Genomic DNA, 23,332 nt, shown 5'->3' with positions numbered 1-23,332 from the left:
TAGGTATTTTCATGGAATATTCTTAAGATGAAGGACAGGACCAGGGAAATAACTTTGAGACAGAGGTTCAGGCATGACTGAACAGGGGCAGATTTGTCATCAAATACAGCATGTGCTTGGCAGGACAGTCAGGAGAAGAAAATGAATGTGGCCAAAGTGCATTAACTGTGTGAACTCCTGCTATACACTTGGTTATTTTAAGATGTTGCTGGGGAAGAAAGTTGCCTCACAGAGAACCTCCCTGAGCAACACAAGCACACCTTTACTCAGTTTTGTTCAGATATTCAAGTTTCCCAGAGAATTGTGGATGGCCCATCCCTGGAAGAGATAAAGGCCAGATTGGATGGGGCTTTGAATGACTTGGTCTAGTGGAAGATGTTCTTGACCATGATTTTTAAGGTTCCTTCTAACCCAAAACATTCTGTGATTCTAGGATTATGTCTTTACTGCCATTACTTTATTCCCTCAAAGAAGCTTTCTATCATCTACCATTAATCTTTAACATTATCTGTCTTGAAAAAGAGAGAAATTCTAGAATACATTTCAAATCTTTATTCTATTTGAAGAGGATTTTGCATTTTCCCTTGCATATAATATTAGGGCTAATTTCAGATTCTCTAGATTAGTGAGACAGTTCAATGGATTTGTGATAAGTTCAGGGAGGTGGTGTGGTCCTATTGTGGCTGGATAAACAACACAGTGGAGGCTGTATAGTTTCCTATGTGGACCACTTAGCTATAAAGAGTCTTAATTTTGCCCAACTTTTCATGTCTTTCCCATCTTTGATTAAGAAACGTTACACAACATGAATTTTCTAGAAAATTCTAGAAACAGAGTTTGTAGTGAAAATTAATTCTTAAACAAAAGTGAGGGTTGTGATGCAGCTGAGCTATTTTCTGCTTTAAGAACTGGTAAATATTAGATCATCTAAACAGACAACAGTCTGTGTCTGAACAGACACACAGTCCAGAAACGCAATAGTAAATATTAGGTACTCAAAACAACAGTTGCAGTGAGAAGGATTTGAGGGATTTGAGGGATCTGCAATGTCTCCTTAAAAAATAGCTCTTGGAAAAATGCCACGAGTGGACAAATTTGTCACGGTTACAAATGAGTAAAATTTGCTCAGCAAAAGGTCTCGCTGAGCTTGCTTGTTAGCTAGATGAATTTCTTGCTTGTTCATGGAGCAGGCGAACATGCCACTGGTCTGAGTTCTCTGAGTTTTTTCTGGATATTTTCCAGTTACAGGGGTTTTACTGTGGCAGGGGAGGACTTGGCCAAATATATATGTATTTTTTGTGTGTGTTACATAAAACTGTAGGAAGATAGTTTTGCTAAAGGGCACAAATAATTTTTTGGTCTTAACAGCCCAGAGTTTTGTTGGTTATTTTTCCCAAACAGAATGTCTCTGTAGTGGGGAAACAGTTTCATTTAGTTGTTTCTGCTTTGATTTTTTAAAATTTCAAAAGGTTAATATCATATTCTAAAATATTCATATATATTAATTTTTATTCAGATAAAAAAGATTCACTGATTCCAAACCTTATAAAACTCCCATGAAATAGACTATAAAAATTTAGTTTGCCTGGTGGTAATGAGAAGCGGGTTAATCTTGTTTGAATAAGACATTATGACAGAACATGGCATGTTGGATCATTAGCTCTCAGGGGCCAAAACCTACATCCCTCAGGAGAAACAACTCTTTGCTTTCAATGCCCAGCCTAGCAGAGTTCTAGTCCATGCAATGGTCTTGTTGCTGTAGCATGAATATTTATTGCTTCTATAAGGAATTAAGCATTAGCAAGAGTGAAGATTATGGAGTCTTTAGTTGCTAAAAGCTACAATTTACTAGCAGATATAAATATTACACTCCTTTTGAGGAGAATTGCCAGCTGAAACCTCAAATCCCAGCTCCACCTCCAAAAAACTACAACTTTTTTTTCATTACATTATTCTAGAAAATTAGGTTCTGTTTTATAGGCCAGCCAATATAATTGAGAAAGAATGCATTGATTCCAAAGGAGAATGGACCCATGATCACCCATGATCTTGTGATGCAGCCACATTTTGTCTCCAATCTTCTGAAACTACACCAGGGTTCTCAGTTTTCTTAAAATTCTGCATTCATAGTTTGTGAAAGAAAAAAAAAAAGAATGCAATTAGGATAAGGTCAATTCTTACTGCTGTTGCACAGCTTTTTGTAATCTTTTCATTTACATCTCCAGGCTTATCTGTGTTTCATAATTTTTCATAAAACCTATTCTCAAATATTCCATTTCAGATTCATTATCAATTGAAAATTCACAGCTGTTACAAGGTCAGTAGAGAAAGGCTTTCTTATTTTCTTCATTGAAGTAAGTTAAACTTCTTTCATGAATAGAGAACTGCAGAATTTCAAGATAATTTAATTAGCTTCCAAATTTTGTCATTTGAAGGTTACCTGTGAATCACTTTTTGTTTTTAGAAGTGGTGTTGCTTTCAGTTAGAAGGCTGGTGACTTGGTTTCAAAGGATGGCACGGTGGCTGAGCCCTACTTCAGCCCCTCGGGCCATAGACAAACACTGACACCAATATGGTGGAGGGTCAAAATGGAGTTTTATTAGCTTCTATCTTGGAGTTAAATACTTGAAGGAGTTTTGCTACGTCACAAAAGGATGGTGGGTCTAGTAGTTAGTAGGGAGATGGAAAACTACTGAAGTTAGGAGGAGTTGCATACCTCAGAGGGACTTTTTTGCTTATCTCTGTGGATGAGGGGGAGGAAGAGTCTCAGCTGCTTTTCCATTACATTCTGAAATCTTCCATGGCGCCTGTCTTTGCCTACTACAAAGTGGCCTTTATAAGTACTCTGTCTGCATAGTTATGTAAAGATTTGTGTGCTAAAGGAAATGTATGTGGTAAAAAGGTGGAAAAGCCTACTTGCACAGAATACATTTTGATAGTTCCTATTCCTTGCTTCTAGGCAATCCTAAACACTGAGTTCAGTAATCAAATTGTCCTTTTCATCCTTGGCTTTTTGGTGTTTTCCTAATGATTTTCATGTCAGGTTATTTTGGTGATTTTTTTTTTCTCTCTGATTTTTTTCTTTTTTGCACATCATGAATACTACAGATGAAACTGGGTATAATTTACATTGTCTTCAGCAAGGCTTTCAGCATGGTCTCCTAGAATACCCACATATCAAACTGAAGAGCTGTGAAGCTGGTGGCTTGATTACGAAGTGGCTGGTCAGTGTTAAAGTGTCGGCATGATAAATGGTGTAAGAAGTCAAACTGGATATCCCTTACCAGTGAATGTCCTGTCCTCAGGTGCCAGTGCTGGAGCTCAAACTATTTAAAGTCTTTACTCATTATCTGGACAATGCAAAAAAGTGAACTTTCAGCAATTTCATGGATAACACCAAATTGGGAGGGTTTTCAGCATGCTGGAACGTTAGACTACCATTCAGAAGAGATCTCAACCTGCAGAAGAAAGAAGCTGGTAGGAGTCTTAGGAAGTTCACCAAAGGATATGGTATGATATTATAACCTCAAACAGAAATACCGACAGGGCAGATCTCCAGAAGAGGAGCTGAGCATTCTGGTGTACAAGTTGAATATAAGAGAATTATAGCATCATTTATGTTGGAAAAGACATCTAAGGTTATAGAGTCCAACAATTAACCCAGCACTGCCAAGTCACTGCTAAAACATATCTGTAAGTGTCACATATTTTAAATACCTCCAGGGATGGCAAGTTGCAGCAATGTGCTTTTATGCTGGCTCTCTGGGTTCTCTGAGCCAAGGATACATTATGTTCAACTGGTGGATTATTTTCCTCTATTTGTGAGACCATACCTGAAACACTGTCTTCAATTTTGGTTCCTAATACAAACAAAGACATTTCCATGCAATCTAGGGGGGTGAGGGAGTGGGAGGAAGGATGTTGTACAATCAGGAGAAAGAGACTGCCTTTTCAGTTATTGCTTGAAAAGATACTGGTAAATATCAACAAAGGCTAGAGTCCTTCATCTCTACTTTTCTGGAGCCTCCAACAGTCTTTAAGCTAAAGAGTTTGCTGATATAGCTGCACTTAAAGCATGACTTCTGTTAACACCAGAGCAGAACAAGGACTCAGAAGATGCTTGGCTTTTCATAAACATGGTCACAATCTACTGTAAAAGGTAATATTTTACATTTGGGAGAGTGGCATGGAAAGACTGGACAAATAATGACCAGGTGAGACAGACAAATGGAAACAGTAGGTGATGTTTAGTGTTTGCCTATCAGATGGAAAGAAAAGAGTAAATCAGTTAATAAAAATCAAGGTACCTCAATGATTATTGTATGTAAGGTTTACTCACTTCTCACACAACCCTAGCGACTGAGCTGGACCAGTTTTATTTATCATTTTATGCTGAGGCAGGTAGAAATTACTTGGGAATGTCTCCAGGTATAATTTCATAATCATCTCAAAAGGATATTAAGAACTAGCAGAGACTCTCCCAAAAAAACCAAACCCAAAAAAACAAACACCACTCCCCCCCCCCCGCCAAAAAAAAAAAAAAAAAAGATAATGTAAGTCTAGTCAGCCAAGAAACTTTGTCTTAAAGGTCAGTAAGGATAAAACAGGATTGCCAAAAGTCAGACTGTGTTAACTTGTAAGAGATATTCACACAAGTAGAAAAGATTTCTTCTAATCCAGAAATAAAGGATATTGATGCTTGTGAACTGTGGTAAGCACTGAGATTGGAAGTAAATGAAATAGGAAACTAATGAAATTATTTGCTTGAGCTGAAATGCTTCAGATAATCCAGTTTTGAGGCCTGGAGAATATCTGTTTCCAAAATTCTTCAAACAGGCATATGAAATGAAAATCAAGTAACTAAATGGGATAATAAATATATTGACAAGTGATTACAACAACCTAACCAGAAAATAGCAAAAGGGGTTCTTATAATATAAGAAAGAATATCATGTGATAATTCCAATTCTATTGCTATGTCTTCAACAGTATTCAACGCTATAAGAAAATATTTCAAAGGCATGAGTAATTAAGATGATTCAAGTAAAAAGGACTGGGCTAATACATGTAATACATTTACCCAATCTAGATTATGCCATACTAAACAGATGAGTAAGAAAACAGAAATTCTAGACAAGGAAAATATGTAGCAATACCATACCAGAATTTCAGTGAAGAAATTAATATAATATTACAGAAAAAATTATTGGCAGAGCTGGAGAAATTGAAGATTAGAAGTGAAATAATCAACGAACGTACTTTGATAATTTATATTCTTTAAACATTATAAATAGTATTAAATGACATAAAGAACCCTCAAGAGTTCTCTGAAAACTTCTCTGACTGTTATTTTAATCAGTGTTCTTGGCATAAGTCTTAAGTGGTGAAGAAATGGCTAATCAGTGCTAGAAAGCACAGTCTCTGTGAACAAACTGAATTTCTGAGAGAGCTGGATGCCCTTGAAGATGAGCAAAGGAAGTGATCTGAAATTCTGCTGTATACAGTACATCATTCTATGCTTAGGAGTTACCTATGAACTCGTGCTTTAAACTCATCTGAACAAAAGAAAATTGAAAACCAAGGTGGAGCTTAACAGCCCTGGACAACAAAAAGCTAGGTACATGATGCAAACTGTGAATATGGGCTAATGAGATTTGAGAATTTGCTAACTGAGGTATTTTAAATGAAATTTGCAAAATCTTTCAGTTGTCTAGATGCTACAGTAGTAATGGTCCTTTGGAATTTAAAATTTAATATAAATAAAGAATAACCATTTGTATGATTAAGGGAATGGATAATTTTTCATATGAACAAGAATATTTTCCTGTGCACTGAAGCAAATAGGAAACTGTAATTGTATAGAGGTATTGCTATAATTGTAAAGAGGTAATGTGTTATCTTCTATGCTTTATCACGTTTCTCTGCCTCTTCTCCTAGCAACTACAATGGTAGTTCATAAACTTATCAAATAGACTCTACAACATGGTTCCTGAGTGTGCCATTGATAGGTAGACATTGAACTAGACAGTTTAATTTATTCATGTGCTTTCACATGACTTCTTTTGTGTTATATATTTTGCTGCGTACTCTTTCCTTCTTTCTCCATTCCCTTCAAAACACTTCCTCATAATTTCCTATATTTATGATTATTTTCTGTTTAATATCTTCACACTATACACATTTTTCTACTATTAGTTTTGGAACATTTAAATTGCTTTCCTACATACATAGCACAGTTCTTGGTGTACTAAGTAGTATTTATATATAGGTTTCTTATGAGTAATATTTATAAACTGATGACTTCGGGATAGCTATTTTTCACATATGGTTTTATCATCTCCTACCAATGCTTATAAAATACTTATACATCATGTGCTGAAGGGTGCATTTGCTTTTATTACTGATTTCTTGATGTACACACAAGCTATAAGGGCTAAAATCACGTGGTTTTAATCAATGGCATCAAACAAAACAGATCTTTTCAACTTGGTGATTTAATGTCAGAGAGCTTGGCTTAATGAAACACCTAGACTCCCAGATTCCCCAAACCATACTCCATCATCTAGAGGTAAATTCACTGTTCTGCTGCTGTAGATCAGTACATCTCCACTGAGTTCAATAGAATTACATCAAATTATGGTGGTGAAGGGTGAAGCCAGCAAAACTTAGCACTCTGAAGTGCTTTGGTTTTTACATCTGTAACCAGCATCCTGCCTGTTCTGCAAAAGTTTTAAAGCTGCTTTCAGGGAAATACTGGCCTGCCTTTTTGCCTCTGCCCACCTATGGCCTCTGCATCTTAGTTTGCCTGTGTACAGTGTGGATGGTTAACTCCATTTTTACAAAAGGCTTCTTTGTAGATGTGTATCCAACAGAAGTTGGCTAACAAATTTAGGAACTCAGGTTGTGTGCCTCTTTCATAGTTTGGTTTTTCCTACTCCAATTTAATTCCCAAAAAATTCTGAAATGGCAAAATTTTAAAAAATTGACATTTTATTTCAGTATTTCAAAACAAAGAGAATGGGAGGGGAAGGGAAAATTATAAGCTAATTATTCTTTCCAAAATACTACTGCAGTAAAATATAAAAATTTGGTTAGTCTTACTTAATTTCCACTTTACTTTTCAAGTCCTGAACATTATTTGCAGCATCATACCAAATGCATTTCTAATAATTACCTTTTATTACTACTGATTGATTTTTAGCCTGACTTTTACAGGGAAAAGTAATCTTTTCTGTATTTATATTTTTCCAGCTCTCTTTCTCAGTAATGTCTGAACCAACTGGCTAATTTTGATCAATTTAAACACAGAAAAAAAAAGAGTTTTAGATAAAGAAGATGCTCCAGCTAATGGGGGATGGAAGAAATAAGGTTTTAGTTTTATTTTGCAGATGAAGACCTTCAAGATGTAAAGATCAGAACTCTCATTAAAATGTAAAGAGAGATTTTGAAATATTACTAAGGATAGCCTCCCTGGCTCTTGGAATCCCAGGCCAACATTTTAATCATTTGAATAGTCCTCATCTTTCTGTTTTTTCTAGATTTCTATATTATCTCTGAAATTAGGTCTATAGGACCTCACAGATATGGGATATATTCAGATCAAGTGGATTAAATCTTAACACTCCTTACCAAAAAGATTGTTCTCTTTGAAAAGAAAAATAAATCCTTAGCTTAAGAAAAACACATGCATGCAGGATTGCTATCCTGCAATACATGAAAACTTACAGGAATAAGAAACCTAACCCTCTGCCAAATTGTTAAAGAAATGATAAGAAGTGTGTACTTTACATCAATCAGAAAGCTAGTTCAGGAAACCAGAACTTCTCTATTCATCAAAACACTTGTTTTCTTTTGTCTGAAGCCTGAATTATAATTTTTAATAATGTTATCTATGAATTGGTCATCTTTTAGATGAAACTGTGTTGTTCTATATTCTTATATGAGTACATGCAGCAATGACCAGCTCTGATCAAAGAGACCAAAAAGAAAACAACCAATTAAAAAAGAATGAAAAAAATGGTTAGATTTAATAAGTACCAAGTTGAAAATGCAGGTGATTGACAATAGAAGACCATAACTGACCACTTCAGAAAGCAGGAAAAGGAAAACTCAAAAGAGAAAAAAGCTGAGCCAAACCAAACCAAACCAAACCAAATCTTACAAAACTCCCCTCACAATTAAGGACCACTACAGGATTCAGGTTGTAAATAATAATAAAAAGAGCTATTTATATAAAATTTTAAATAAAACCAACTGCAAATGTAAAAGTCCTAAAAGGTAGACAAGCAACAAAGTTTATCATGTGAAACATAGGAGGATATCCAGGCATCAGGCAAACCCAAGTATTTTCAGGTTAGAAGTTTGAAGAGGCCTACCTAAAAAGAATTTCAAATCATTTATTGTTTCAAAACTAAGGTTAGGAATATTGGAAAATTTTGAAAGATTGCCAACATGATTTAAATACCAGAAAATCACCAAAATTACTTGAGATATTACAGTTCTACTATGTTTATGAAGATACTGGTCAAAATAATGAGGCATTAAATGCAATTGTATATCTACAAAGAATTAGAAATTTAAAATATAGCTTATCTGAGCCAACAGAAGTTTCTGGAGAAGAAGGCTTGAAAAAGTTTACAAGATTAAAGGGCAGATTTTGTTATGGTCTAAGAGATAAGAGAGGTTACCAATACAATGATTGTGCCAAAGCATTTTACGTTGAACTATAGCATTTTAAGACCTCTATTAACTTGATCCAACAGGGAGCTATTAAAAGGATGAAAAGGAGAATGTTATGCTATGCTTAAAATGCAGGAATATCCTGTCCAGTTCTGATGCCTACCATGCATGAACAGGGTCTGAATTACTTAAAAGAGCTCAAAGAACCAAAATACTGATCTTTCCTTTCTCTGGAAAACAGACCTAGGATATAAGGAACCCAGTCTATTCAGGATATCAGGAGCAAATCTGAGATCACCAGGTCATTTTAAGAAAACAATTTAAACATGGAAGAGAAAAAAATTAAGGAAAGATAGTTTATAGGAAGGATTTTACCATCTTGATGAGGAAGACAGAAAGAAAATTGTATGATAAAAGATAAAATTAGAGAACCTGACATAAAATGCAGTATCCTAAGAGCAAAGATCATTTGGAAAATGTGGAAAAATGATTCATTGTAATCAAATGAAGCAGCTTTTTTATGTAAGGTCTACAATGCAAGTGCTGTGTAATTTCACATTATACTTGCAGTGACCTATTCCTTCACTGAAATCTGAGAGTTAGAGAATTTGTGAAACCTTTTGTTTATTTTTATTCCTTTGTACTCAGCAAAAGCTACATTCTCTTAAATACACAGCTGCTTGCAGGTCTGAATTTGAGCAGTGATGTGACACAAAATTTTACCTGCAAATTTCCTACCAGATTGCATGGAAAATAATCACTCTTCCTACATTGTTTTGGGAAAGTGAGACAGAAGGGAGTGATTCCTGCTCTCCAGTTCCTGTGGATCGCTTGACTCTGCAGACAGATAAATGAACAATGTTCTGCCATGAAAATAATGCTCTTTATTATATATACGACTCTGTCTTATCATCAAAGTTTAGTAAAAACACTTGATTTGAGTGTGGGAGAGATTTTTTCTTGCAGTTCAGGATGAAAACAAGCTACTCATCTCCAGGTGAAGAAGAAATTAACTCTGTGAAAACTCTTTTAACCAGTTCTTTGGTGATTCAGGGGTCTTTTCCAGTGAAGCTTCAGATATTCAAAAGCCATCTGGACCTCATCCTGGGGAACTGGCTCTAGCTGGCCTAGCTTGAGCAGGGAGCTGGACCAGATACCCTCCAGCAGTCCCTCCCAGTCTCAAATATTCTGTGATACTGTGAAGACATTTTCAGTTCCTACTGCTCCTGATACATAAATCTCTTGAGAACTAAAGTGCATTAGTCTAATCCGGCACAGTGGATTCACTAGGATGGTAACAAAGTGACATTAAATGTGCTCTCATATAAAAGTTGTCAGACTGTGTCATCTAGTGATTACTTGCCTCAGACTCTATGAAAAAATTAAACCTCTTCCTATTGCCCCAAAGAATTATTAAGCTGTAAAGCCAAGCAAAAGGAAGGCCAGTTGCATTCTGTAATCTATCTGTTCTCATCAGAACCAGTAACAAATAAGCCTTTACTACTACTGAAAGGAAGAAACACCACAGAAGATTTTCAGGTACAGGGTTGGGCTCCTTTTCTCAGAAATAATACAGTATCATCCACTTCTAAATTTTACAAATCTGATCTGGAGTCCCATGAGAGACAATAATAATGCACTTCAGGCTTTTAATGCATCAGACTTAAAGTTTGTAAGATTAAATGAAGTATGAAACCTGTTGCATGGACCCCCTGGCTCCCCATGAGGGTCTTCCCTTCCCTACAGGCTGTCAGCCTTGTAGCTAAAGTTCCTAATAGCAAATTTCAGGTGTCTTGGGAAGAATGCATCCAGGAAGAGAGGTAGATTTTGTTTATTTGTGTTTGAGATCATCTTTCTGATGGAAAACACAAATTTTATTAATATATCAGCTGTAAAGAATGGAAAACTGGTTAAATGACTACACAATTTCTACAGGACCACCTCTGAGCCACAAGTATAGCTGGCTCAGTTTTAAGAAGTTAGTGAATAACAAGATTTTGTTCTGGTTTAGGAATTAAAGCCAAAGACAATGAAAATGAAAATAATATTTGTATTATCAGTGGTGGTGAATAAGGAGGAGTTGTCAGCTCTTGTTAAATTAGAGGCAAATCAGTATGGGAAAAATGGCCCATGGTGCTTTTCTTGGTAAACCAAGTCAAACCAAGAAAATTTCAGTAGAACAAAACCAGGAACTCAGCAGAGAACAACCTTAGTTCCCATCTGGAGTTTGCTTTTCAAGAACTAGTCTAATAGAATGATTGTCTTTAACCATGGCTTTTGTATGTGCTGGCTAATTTTAATAAAGAAAAGAAAAGAAAAGAAAAGAAAAGAAAAGAAAAGAAAAGAAAAGAAAAGAAAAGAAAAGAAAAGAAAAGAAAAGAAAAGAAAAGAAAAGAAAAGAAAGAAAGAAAGAAAGAAAGAAAGAAAGAAAGAAAGAAAGAAAGAAAGAAAGAAAGAAAGAAAGAAAGAAAGAAAGAAAGAAAGAAAGAAAGAAAGAAAGAAAGAAAGAAAGAAAGAAAACATTTTAGACTCCTCCAAAGATGAAAATGTTAACTCCAGCTACAGAGATTCAGCTGAATTTTTTGTCACTGATCTTAACAGCAGTCGCTGTTAACATTGGCTTTGGAAAAGTGAAAATATGAACTTGTTCCTGACTAGACTGAGACGCAATGGGGGTTGCTTATCTTATTTACAAAAACATAAAGCCTTTTTCAGAGTCTTTGATCTATCTTGTTCTACACATCATTATTGCACAAGTCTCTGATTTTGCTGTCAGCCTTCATTTTCTCTTGATTCATAATTGTTTTCCTGAGTTCTTAGGAAGGCCTTCTATTTTAAAGCTCTATGTGGAAACTGGCAGAATAGAAATTGTTTCAGAAGATCCCAGGTTTCTCCTGAGGGAAAGCAATGAGAAAATGTTGTGATTCCCATAAGAGGGGAAGATTTTGGCAGGGATTTCTGGGTCTCTTTGTGGGAAGGGAAGGGTTCCAATGTTTTCTCCAAGAAAGGAGAGTATTTATAATCTCCCTCTAAAAGAGAGATATTTAAATTTAACAATTACCTTTCTACTGTGCATATGTACTTTTGAATACTTAAATGTTTTACAGGTTTTTTTAGTCATTGTTGGTGCTGTAAGGATTTCTGTTTAATTCAGTGTGGTGGGGTTTTGAAATCAGTCATTTACAGACAAACACAGAGAGTGTGGCTCTACTGTGTTCATTAATTGAGGAGCTAAATTTTATGTGTAAATGACCCAAAGAACAACAAGGGATCCCAGCATTTTTTTTACCCACTGGTAGTAACTTTTAATAAGATAATATTGCATGAGTTCAACATCTGGAATAGCCAAACCATCTGTAAACGAGGGTAGTGTATTCCCTTGAAGGTTTAAGGCATTTCTAGTATCCAACAGCTTTTATGATGCTTCTTAATTTACCTAGAAAGGGATTGTTTTTTTCATCTTGTATTGCTGAATTAGATTCTGTGCAGAGATCACTTTCAAGGGAAGTTAAGAAGAGGACAGGGAGACTGATTAGAAACCTAGGAACATGTCTGTGCTGTGGTGACTGTAACAACCTGTATTCATTTTATTCTACCTTCTTACTAGCATTTCTCATTCCTTTCCTTCTGTCTATAGAGTGCCTGTCATTTCCCCTGTGTTACGAGCAAACCTTCCCTTCTTCCTCAGAACTGTGGATTTGGCTTAAAAAAAAGTATGTGCTATAGGTGGCCTTTGGTAAAAGAGGTTTTCAATTTTTTCTTCTACTGTTGACTGGGAAAGTGGTAACCTATTGGTAATGTCAGCTCATGATGTCACTTATGGCACTAGAAAAATACATGAGTAACACTTTGATAATAATTTAATGGGGTCAGTTGTTTCTTTAACTTTTTTGCTTTGTCCCTTCCTTTAGGGTACAGTTTCTGCTCTAGTATTCCATGTTTCCTGACATCTTTTTTGGAAACACTCTTTTGACAGCTACTTACTCATTGCTATACAGAGTTGAACTGTTCTGCTTCTCATATCTGTACTTCTAGTTGAAACTTTTACTTTGGTCCAGTAAAAACTTCTGGGCCTATTGTTGATTTTTATTGTTCCACAGACCTTACTTTTGAAGGGAAAAATAAATTTATGACTGACATAGTTCAGCTAGATCCATCTTTACTAAAGGTTTTCATACCTTCTCCTTTGTAATAATTTTAAATTAATGTTCCAATATAAAAACATTTCTTTTATGCCCTTGCGTTTTCTATTCCACCTAGTCAGCATTTCTGTTAGCCTTGTAAACCCAAGTCCTAAACAGTAATGGAGTTTAATTTTGCTATAAACCATACACATGCATGCAGTGGGTTTACAAATTATCTCTTCTGTTGCTTTACAACAAGATCATTTTTTTAAATGGATGCATAAAGCTGCCCTTTTCCTCTTTTTTTTTTTTTTTTTTTTTTTTTTTTTTTTTTTTTTTTTTGGAAAGAACATCTGGGCTGTTGTACAGATTTTAAGAGTAAAGTTAAACAAGAACTGGGCCCAATGCCCAGAGAAACCAGCTCAAATAAAACTTGGGCAAAATAAACTATCCCAAAAAGGAAGAGCTAGATAGAAGAACAAATAATGTATGTGGAACTGCCCAAGGGTACAGCAAGTAGAGTGGAATGACTTTGCACTGAACATAGTTGCCACACATCAGACACCTTCAGAGAGAGAATGAAGATGCCCACAAAAAGGGATGCTACTGGATTGTATTCCAATACTTGAAGGCCTGGCTTGAGTCAGATTTATTTACAACAAGGATATTCTCATAGAAATACATGATGTAGACCCTGAAAGAGTATTTCAATCCCCAAAGCTCTGGGCAGTCATTCAGTTCACCAGCAAGAGCACCTTAGGTGAAATGTAGGCTCTTTCACTTAGGTGAAAGCTGTGGGTTAGATCTTTCTCTCTTGTTTTTTTCCCAACTGAGCAACTGGAAATTGCTTACACAAGGAGCTGACACTTCAGATACGGCAGCTTTAACCTTTGGAGTATACTATGATCCAGATATCATGAGACTGACTTACAAGAATGAAATTATAACAAAAATATTTTTTAGTTCCTTTCACTAGCAATCTGAACCTTTAAGCTGTCATAGCCTGTTTTATAATATGTCCTATATCCTTGAGGTGGATGAGCTACGTTTAAAAGAAATTGAAACCCCAAATTCTCATGGATTAATATGTACATAAACACAGGGTTTTGCAAAAGAAAAAAAAATCTATTTGCAAATCCTGGAATGCGTCTTGCTTGAGACTTGCTGTATGTGAATAGCATGCATTTTCTCAAGTTATTTGTGGCTTAATTTACTTGAAAGCCCATTAGGTCAGTATCAAAGACATTAAATTGGTTGTATTTTTGTAAAAGTGGTGATTTATTGTCTGAATCTGTAGAATTGTTGGCTCTTTGCTCTTGGGTTAAAATAAAACACTGTGAGCAGTTGAGTTTATCATATTGGTGATCTTATAATTTTTCACAGAACTATGTATGAACACAGCAAGTAGATGGAGAAGGAGCTTCCCCAGTCTCCCTGAGTAAACACTGAGTCCTTCTACTTCTAGGTTTTGACAATAATTATTTTGTTTGGTGTTACAAGTGTCAATTTTACCTGGTACCCCTTCAGCACACAGTTCTACAGCTGAGACAGCTTCCCCATCCTGCTTTCAGTTCCACCTCTGCATCCTCCTTTCACAATCTTCACTACATCTGCACCCCCTTTGCTTCCCATAATTCCCTCTCTCCATAATTTCCTATAATTTATATAAATTTTTACTCAGAAGAGGAGGATAATCTGAGTTACAGTCATTTAAGTGACCAGTTGATCAGATATTACTAAACTTTTTCTCAGCCTTGATTTTTATTTAATTGTGTTTCATGAAGTCTTCTCTGTATTTGGAGAAAATGTGTTTGCCCTGAGCTAAGTTTTATCTCTGTTGTAGTATGTTTATAGGACACAATGTGTACTTTCAGAAGTAACCTCAATTTACTTGACAGACTGTACTTGTTCTTTGTCTGCATGTCTATTTGCCACACAATAATTCTGTTTTATGCCTTGTTTGTGTTAGTAGTATTCTTTGATTTTCAACCTGAACTAAATGAGAATATAAAGTAATTTGTATTAGTATTTCCACTAACTCAACAGAACTCTATTTGAGATAGATTTTTTTTTAATTTTATTAAGTGACACAAAAATGTATCACAAACCCCCAAACCCTGTATTTCATATTACATTTGTTTTATCCAGCGGGCAAGCCAAACCATTAATCATTTGGATTTGTATGTGCTGCAAGATCAGGTCCTGGCAACCATGACCTTAGTCCTGGACAGTGTTTAAGTGTGTGATTAACTTTGAGCAGATGCTTAGCTCCTATTTTTGACAGTGGAATGTAAGCACATCTGCTTCCTAAGGAGTCTCATTTCTACTGAAGTTAATGCAAGGTTTTCTTTGACTCCAAAATGACCTGAATCAGACTTCAGTTTCCTAAAGATACCAAAGAGTCCTGGAACTCTGTAAAAAATGCTTTTAAAAGAATTTAATTAGGATGAAGAGAACTGATCTTCTCAAAGCAGTTTCTAATGATTTATGTCTCATTTCTGTCATAGTGCATTAGCATGTATTTTGCTAAGCTCCGCATCTTCAGGGACATTCCATGCTGTGATTTAAGTAGCCATTTAAGGAGACATTTAAATTGATGTTTAGTTTCCCCTCACTTCAAGTGCTTAATTCAAACATGATCAAAATACTTCTAGGGGATTTTGGTCAATGCCTACGTGTTGTCTTACAGGGTTCACTTACTTTGGAGAATTTTTAAGCCCTTGCACAAGAAAATGCTTTCTTTTGAAGAGAACACCTTCTTAGAAGTGTAGCATATTTTATTTGCAAACACAGTGTTTTTAGTAAAGTATTTTTTAGAACAGTTACCTAATAAACCTTCATTTATGGAAGAGATACCAAGAAATTTTACTTTTAAAGATAAATCAAATATAACTGGAAAATATTTTAAAATATGTATATTCAAGAAAATATTAATTTTTTCAGCTAAAGAAAAATGTATGATAAAGTCTTAGTTTTACTACTGAGAAATAAATTAGTAGTGGAGTAAACAGAAGTACACTAATTTCTGGCCTTTTCAGTTTAGATTCAGAAAAATAGAAAGCTGAACTATTTTAAAATTTGTTGGGTTTTTCTGTCTTCCATAGCAGTTGCTATGCTATGTAATACAATAATATGCACTTACTTATTGTAAAGCATTTATAAAATTTATCTGCTATCATCTGGACCATTGACTTATGTACATAAACTTACCAGTGGTTAAGGCCAGTGAGCACTATAATTCATGGACCCTTCTTCTGAACTTATGAGCATACCGGTCTGAGCTCTGACTCTGTTTTCAGTAATACAGGAGTGCAAAAATAGAAAGCAACAAATCTTCACATTTAAAATATGATTTTGTAAGCTGTTCTTGTTTTAAATGTAATATATTTATGAGCTATATTTAAAATTTGTGCTTTATTAAGAGTATCTTAAAATGCAACATCCATAGCAACTTATCAATCCTAGGAAGTACCTGTTGATATTATATTGGCAGCATGATTTAGATGCGTGTTCTTCTATTTGACTACATATTATGTAATCTAATATACATATGTTTCTCCTAGCACTGAAAGCAGTAAGAAATGTATGATAATTGCTTTTTAAAAGTTTAAAATCATAGAATCATAAGACTATCCTGAGTTGGAAGGGATTCACCAGGACCACGAAGTGCAGCTCCTGGGCCTGCACAGGACAGCCCCAACAATCACACCATGTGCCTGAGAGCATTGTCCAAATGCTCCTTGAACTCTGTCAGGCTTGGTGTTGAGACCACTTCCCTGGGGAGCCTCTTCCAGTGCCCAAACACCCTCTGGGGGAAGAACATTTTTCTCATATCCAACTTAAAACTCCCTGGACACCACTTCAGACCATTCCCTAGAGTTCCATCACTGTATCGGTACCTGATCCTCCTCTTCTGCTCACCAGGAGCTTGTACACTGAAATGGGGTCTCCCCTCAGTCTCCTCTTGTCCAGGCTGAATAGAACAAGTGACTTCAGCCACTCTTCAAACTGCTTCCCCTCGAGGCCCTTCACCACCTTTGTTGCCGTCCTTTGAACACTCTTGAATAGACACTCTTCATGTCTTACTTATATTGCAGTGCCCAAAACTGCCCCCAGCACTCAAGGTGAGGCCGCCCCAGCCTAGAGCACAGCAGAGTGAGACAATCTTCCCTCGCCCAGTTGGTGATGCTGTCCCTGATGCCCCCCACCACAGGGTTTGCCTTCCTGGCTGCCAGGGCTCTGCTGCCTCAGATTTAACTTCCTGTCAACCAGGACCACCAGGTGCCCTTCTGTGGCACTGCATTCCAGCATCTCATTCCCCAGTCTGTCTGTACATCCAGGGTTGGCAGGTGCAGAATCCAGCACTTTTCCTCATTGACCTTCATATAGTTGGTGATTGCCCAACCCTCTAATTTGTGTAAGTCTCTGTAAGGCCTCTCTGCCCTCAAGGGAGTCGACAGCTCCTCCCAGTTTTGTATTCTCAGCTGACTTAATATCCCTTCCAGTCCTACTTTCAGGTAATTTATGAAGACATTGAAGAGCACAGGGCTGATGATGGAGCCCTGCAGAACCCGTCTAGTGACAGGTCAGTCTGATGTCACCCCATTCACTGTAACCCTTTGTGCCTCACTCATGAGCCAGCTGCTCACCCATCCCAAGATGTGTTTATCCAGATGTGGGCTTGACATTTTATCCAGAAGGATCCTGTGAGAGATAGTACCAAAAGCTTTACTGAAATCCAAAAATATTACATCAACTGGCTTCTCCTGATCAGCTTAATTGGTTACCTTGTAAAAAAAGGAAATCAGTTTTGATAAGCAGGAATTTCCTCTCATGAAACTGTTCTAACTGTGATCAATGACTAGGTTGTCCTTCAGGTGTTTTTCAATAACTCCTAGAATAACCTTCTCCATAATTTTACTGGGCACTGAAGAGAAACTGATGGGTCTATAGTTTCCAGGGTCATCCTTGTTACCCTCCTTGAAAACTGGAAAATGTTCATCAGTTTCTAGGCCACTTGGAGCTCTCCATTTTTCCAGGACCATTCAAAAATCATTGAGAGGTCCTATGATGATATCAGCCCTTTGAGTATTCTCAGCTGAATCCCATCAAGCCCCATAGACTTACAGAGATCAAGCTGGAGCAGATGATCATACAAATATTCAGGGTTGATTGGGACTTTATCATTCTCACAGTTATAATCCTCCAGCTCTAAGCTCTGGGATTCCAGAGTCCAGCATCAGTTTTGAGGACTGAAGTGAAAAAAGCATTAATCTGGTTTGTCCACATCCCTGTTTCTGAGGAGGCTGTGTTCTTCAAGTAATGGACCAATGTTTTTTCTGGATTTCCTTTTGCTATTAACATATTTAATAGATCTTTTTATTGCCCCTCAGAGTACTGGCCAGCTTCAACTCCAATTGAGTTTTGGCCACACAAGTTTTCTCCCTGTAGTGGCAAAGACCATTTCTACATTCCTCCCATTTTCCCTGACCTTGCTTCCACTGAGCATACACTTTTTTTTCTTTTTCTTTTTTCTTTTTTCTTCTTTTTTTTTCTTCTTTTTCTTCTTCTTTTTCCTTAGCTTCAGAAGATTCCTGCTCATCCAAGCTGGTCTTCTGCCTCATCTGCTTGACTTCTGATATTTTGGAATTGCCTTTCCCCGTCCTCTAAGTAGGTGGTGCTTAAAAAGTAGTGATGACTGATGGAGCCCAGCATCTGCAAAAGCATTTTCCAAGGGGTCCTTACCAACTGCTTTCCTGGGGATTTTGAAGTCTGCTCGCTTCACATCCAAGACTGAAATTTTGTTGTCACGTTTTCTACTATCAACAGAGATTTTAAACTCAGCTGCATGGTCATTCTGGCCAAGATGGCCACTAATCTCCATTCACAAGACCCTCTCTGTTAGCAAGTAACAAATCAAGGAGGACACTTCTCTTAGTTGGTTGTCATAGTACCTGCACCATGAAGTTGTCATCCAGGCGTTTAAGGAATCTTCTTTAAAGGGATCAGGCTTCTTCAGTAACCTTACCAGGCATTATACTTTTCCAGGAGTTTACTCATTTTTTACTATTATTATTGGTTTTGTTCTCAATACGATTTAACTGTAATTGATGCTGCAACTAACCAGGTTTATGTCTCCAAAGGTTCACAGAAGGGAAATGCATCAGCCAGCCACTCAGGATTGCAGCACTGGAGTCACACAATGAGTGGAGTAGCCAGGACCACTAGAGAGAGCTCTTGTAACAAAGCACTGCTCCCCCATGAAGATCACTGCAGTCAGTCCAGGCACTTCATCAAGTTCCAGTGAGACCTTACCACTTACCTGCAGCTAGATTCCAAGCTATATATAGTTTTATACAAGGCTTAATCCTGAACTGGCATAAAGCAGACAAAAAGATTATAGACCCATGACCCATTAGCAGTCTGGATTTATGAAGTGAAAACTGTGCAGTACAAACGTTGATTATTTTTTGTGGAACAGTTACAAAAGCAATTGAGAAAGGAAAGAGGATATAGTCTGGGTTTTGGTATAGCATTCAATACAACGCCTGACGAAATCTTACTTTTCAAATGAGTTACAATTGCCTTAGATCTGAGCTCCATCACATGGACTGAAAGCTGGCACATGGAGCACAAACAAAATATGATAATAAATAACAACATATTGAGCTATATGGGCTGACAACAGGGGTGCCACAAGGCTCTATTTAATGTGCTGCCCTCTTTAAAATTCACATAAATAATCTGGAATTGAAACACATGCATGATAATGGAATTCACAGATGATGTTAAATTAGAGGTTGTTCCAGCAGCAGTCAAGACAGGCAAATAATAGAGGGTCTTAGAAAAAATTGAAACATGGGCCGAGAATAACAGAATGAGACTCAACTTGGAAAACTGAAAATACATCTGCAGAGAATTAATTCAAAACAGCCACTCCACAAGAAGGCTAAATCTGGAAAGCAATGATGCTGAAATATAGTCCTGAGGTGACAGAGGATTATCAGTGAGATAATGTGTGAGTAACAAAAAAGTGTAACAAAAAAGAGCCAAGGGATTTGGAGCAATCAGCTCAAAAATATCTCTTCCCCACAAGGTTGAAATGATAGTATCTTGAATATTCTAGTTGCTGCTAGACATTTCACAATCACAAAATGCAAAGTAGAACCTTGATTTTAAAGGAGGATGGCAATTTAGAAGTTGTGTCTAATCTAGTAAAAGTATCTTATTTCCTTTACATTCCAGGAAGAGGAAAAATAAGAGAAAGGAGACAGAAAGAAAGTGACTTATACAACAGTTAATTCCACTTATCTGAAGAACCTATCTGCTATGGGATAAAAATGCATCTCTATGACTATAGAACTTGAACTCTGAAACAATGAATTGCCTGACTTTGAGTAAGTGTAATTACATTTACTTTATTGTACCTACTCCAGGTCCTTACATTAGGAGTATTCACGCATTTATGCTTCTGGATAAAGCTCTAGAAGTAATTCAGATGGAAACAGCTTTGTACCAGATCTTGTTTCCGAACTACCTAGCCACCAGACACCTTACTCCTGAGACCTTGTTGGCCTCATAATATTTGTACTACCACATGCTCAATGGCTTTGTTATAATAGGAATCTGCTGCTCTTCCTCATTCCAATCAAATGGCATCTTTCTTGGATGTAGCATATATGAATTTTGGTCAGACTGCAAAGCTGTAGAAACCAGGTTTCCATTTCCAGTGCACACTTTGCAACAAAGGTGCTACTTTTGGTTGTGTTTTTGAACAGAAGATGTTGACTCTGGTATTGTCCCTGGTTTCAGATGTGTTTACAGCATAGCTACTGGAGTGACTGTCCTTCCTGGAAGCCTTGCGTAGAGGTTAGAACTGGTTTCTGGACACCTGGCTGTAGCTGTCTACCATGCAGACATCGACATGTGATACACACACACACTAAGGCTAGATAAGATACACCCCACTCAACTTTTTACCAGTGCATCTTTACATCAAACAAGAGCATGGATGGATGCCAGCACCTAGCTCCTTCAGTTAAAGCAATTCTGTGTACGCACATGTGGATGCTGACAATGGTCTGAATTGTAGGCTTCAGGCACTGCTAGAGTCTGTGTGAAAGACAAGCAGGCAACTTTGTCATTATGGCCCCCGAAATCTTAAGGAGGAAACCATAACGATCCTTGGGAAGTGAAAAACCATCAGCAGGTGGTGTTTTTCCAATGTGTCTACTGGCAAAGTTGTTTACAAAGAGGTGTAGGCTCTGAATGATCAATCGTATTCACTGTACCAAAGTACTGTATGAAAGGAAAATTTAGAAGAATGAAGATTTTTCTCATTTCTGCTCCACATTGAGTCAATGTCGTTATTCCATGCTGTCCCTAAACCATAATGACACACACAGCAGCAGTGGCAGTCTTAGCAGCTGAGATTTGAGTAGGAGTTGATAAGTAAGATATTTTCACAGATGGCTGCCATAGCATTGATTTTCTAGATTGTTGTCATTTATGCCCATATTGGTGCCCATATTCTATATAAATTGCAGTGCCTCAGATGTCAAAAAAGGTATTTGATCTGGATCCTATCCAAAACTTTGACTGTTCCAGTGGGGAAGTTTCACACTCAGTGAAATCTGAGTGTGTTCACTCAGATTTCAGACTGGTTTTGCTGTCAAGGAACAGATTAAATTTTGTTTAATTAGAACAAACACATAAAACTAAGCATGTGCAGCAGAGGGAAGGAAAGACACTTGAAAACCATTATCTCTTGCAGTTTATTTTAATTGTTAAACAAAGCTAGAATCAGAATCTTGTAATTGTTTTCAGAAGCATCTCTTTTCTGTATTTTCATATTTCTATGAAGTAAAAGAAATTTAAAAATTATTCCTTATAACTGACTTCAGCACAGATGCTTTGAAAATGGTACCTTCAGTACATAACTATCTGTTCTTTTATTTGGTGATGCTTTTCTTTCCACTTCTAAATGCAGATTCATTGTATTTTTAAAATCTCTCTAGAGATATGGATCATTCCAGATTCCAAACAATTCTGGATATTAGTGTAAAGTATTAACCTTTAAATTCTTTGCTTGATAATAATTGAATTGTTTTCTCTAAAATGACAGTAACTTTTTGAAACATCTAGTATTTCATCACTGTTGCAACATATAGTTGACCACCAGACTGATGAATTGACTTCTAACTCTACCTGAACTTGTTTCTACTTAAGTTAGCCAAAAGTGAGACACATCCAGCTTTTTTGGACAAAAGACCCAAAGTATGTAGGAAATTAACTATCAGCATGTTTCTGGGTTAGTTAAAAACTTAACAAACCCTTCATATTTTTTAAATGAGAAACTTTGGAGTTAAATCTGAGCGAAATAAAATTTTTCAGTTTGAGAGTTCATAAATTTTTGTAATTTGCAACCATGAAAATGGACAGGGAGCATGAGGTAAGTGGTTACATCTGGATGTCAAAACTATTTGTGAATTCTGCACATTTCTTTCCTTTAACAATGCCATTCCTGTACCTTTTCAAGTCGTACAGAGGGTAGCCAAACCAAAAGTTACTAGTGAGTTTTATTTGTAAATGTTTTCTCTTTATGTGCTGTTAAAAAGCTTATAACACTCTAAGCATTCTTGAGGTGCAGCTTCTTTATTTTTAGATTGTGTACCTCTTACTGATTATGAGACCAACTGCCAGGACTTGGGAGCAGAATACTGACTTAATACCTTGTATCTGATTTAGAATTCATTGCTATTAAAGATCAGAATAGAACTTTCATTGCCTACATTTTTTCTATTGTGCTCTTGAGTTTTTCATGGAATATCTGATACAAGATCCATGGTGGAACATCTATCCTTTCACACATCACCATGAAATATGAGTATGCAAAAATATTACTGGTAGGAACACAGCAATTTCTGAATAAGAAAAACCTAACCCTCTACACTGAGTTAATTTTATGACGAAATCTGTTTTGGAGAAGAACCCCCTTCTACACATGCCTGTTTTTGTCTTTTTTTAACAATTAAACATAAAAGGAATACTTTTTGTTCAAAAGTAACAGGACTGAGGTAGTCCTAAATAAAAGTCAGTTACTTATGTTAAACCCTAAGCTCTTTTTTTTTTTCCTATTCTGATATTACCATTTATATCTGGGAACAGTCATATTAGGTAAATTATGGTTTTATGTTGTTTTTGTTTAACTTTCTATGATTCCCATTCTCTGGCTGGTTAGATCAAAGCATATTTTGTTGATTGATTATGTGAGTTTAATGTCACTCTAAGAACTCATATTTAATTAAAGAACAAGATCAAAGTCTTGCTTTTGATCAGTGCAAATTTGGCATATGCATGAACTCTGGACACACAGGACTAAGCCTGGAAGAGGGACTGAGATCACCATAGTGCTGGCAATCTGGTTGACATCGAATGCCTTCTTGAGCAAAGTCAAATTATAGACTCAGAATTGCAGAGATGTTGGTTAAAAGTGATTGAGTCCAACCCTCTGCTTGAAACGTGGCTAT

Source organism: Prinia subflava, chromosome 1, assembly GCF_021018805.1.
Source record: "Prinia subflava isolate CZ2003 ecotype Zambia chromosome 1, Cam_Psub_1.2, whole genome shotgun sequence".
Taxonomy (NCBI): domain Eukaryota; kingdom Metazoa; phylum Chordata; class Aves; order Passeriformes; family Cisticolidae; genus Prinia; species Prinia subflava.
Note: the sequence above shows the minus strand (reverse complement) of the source record.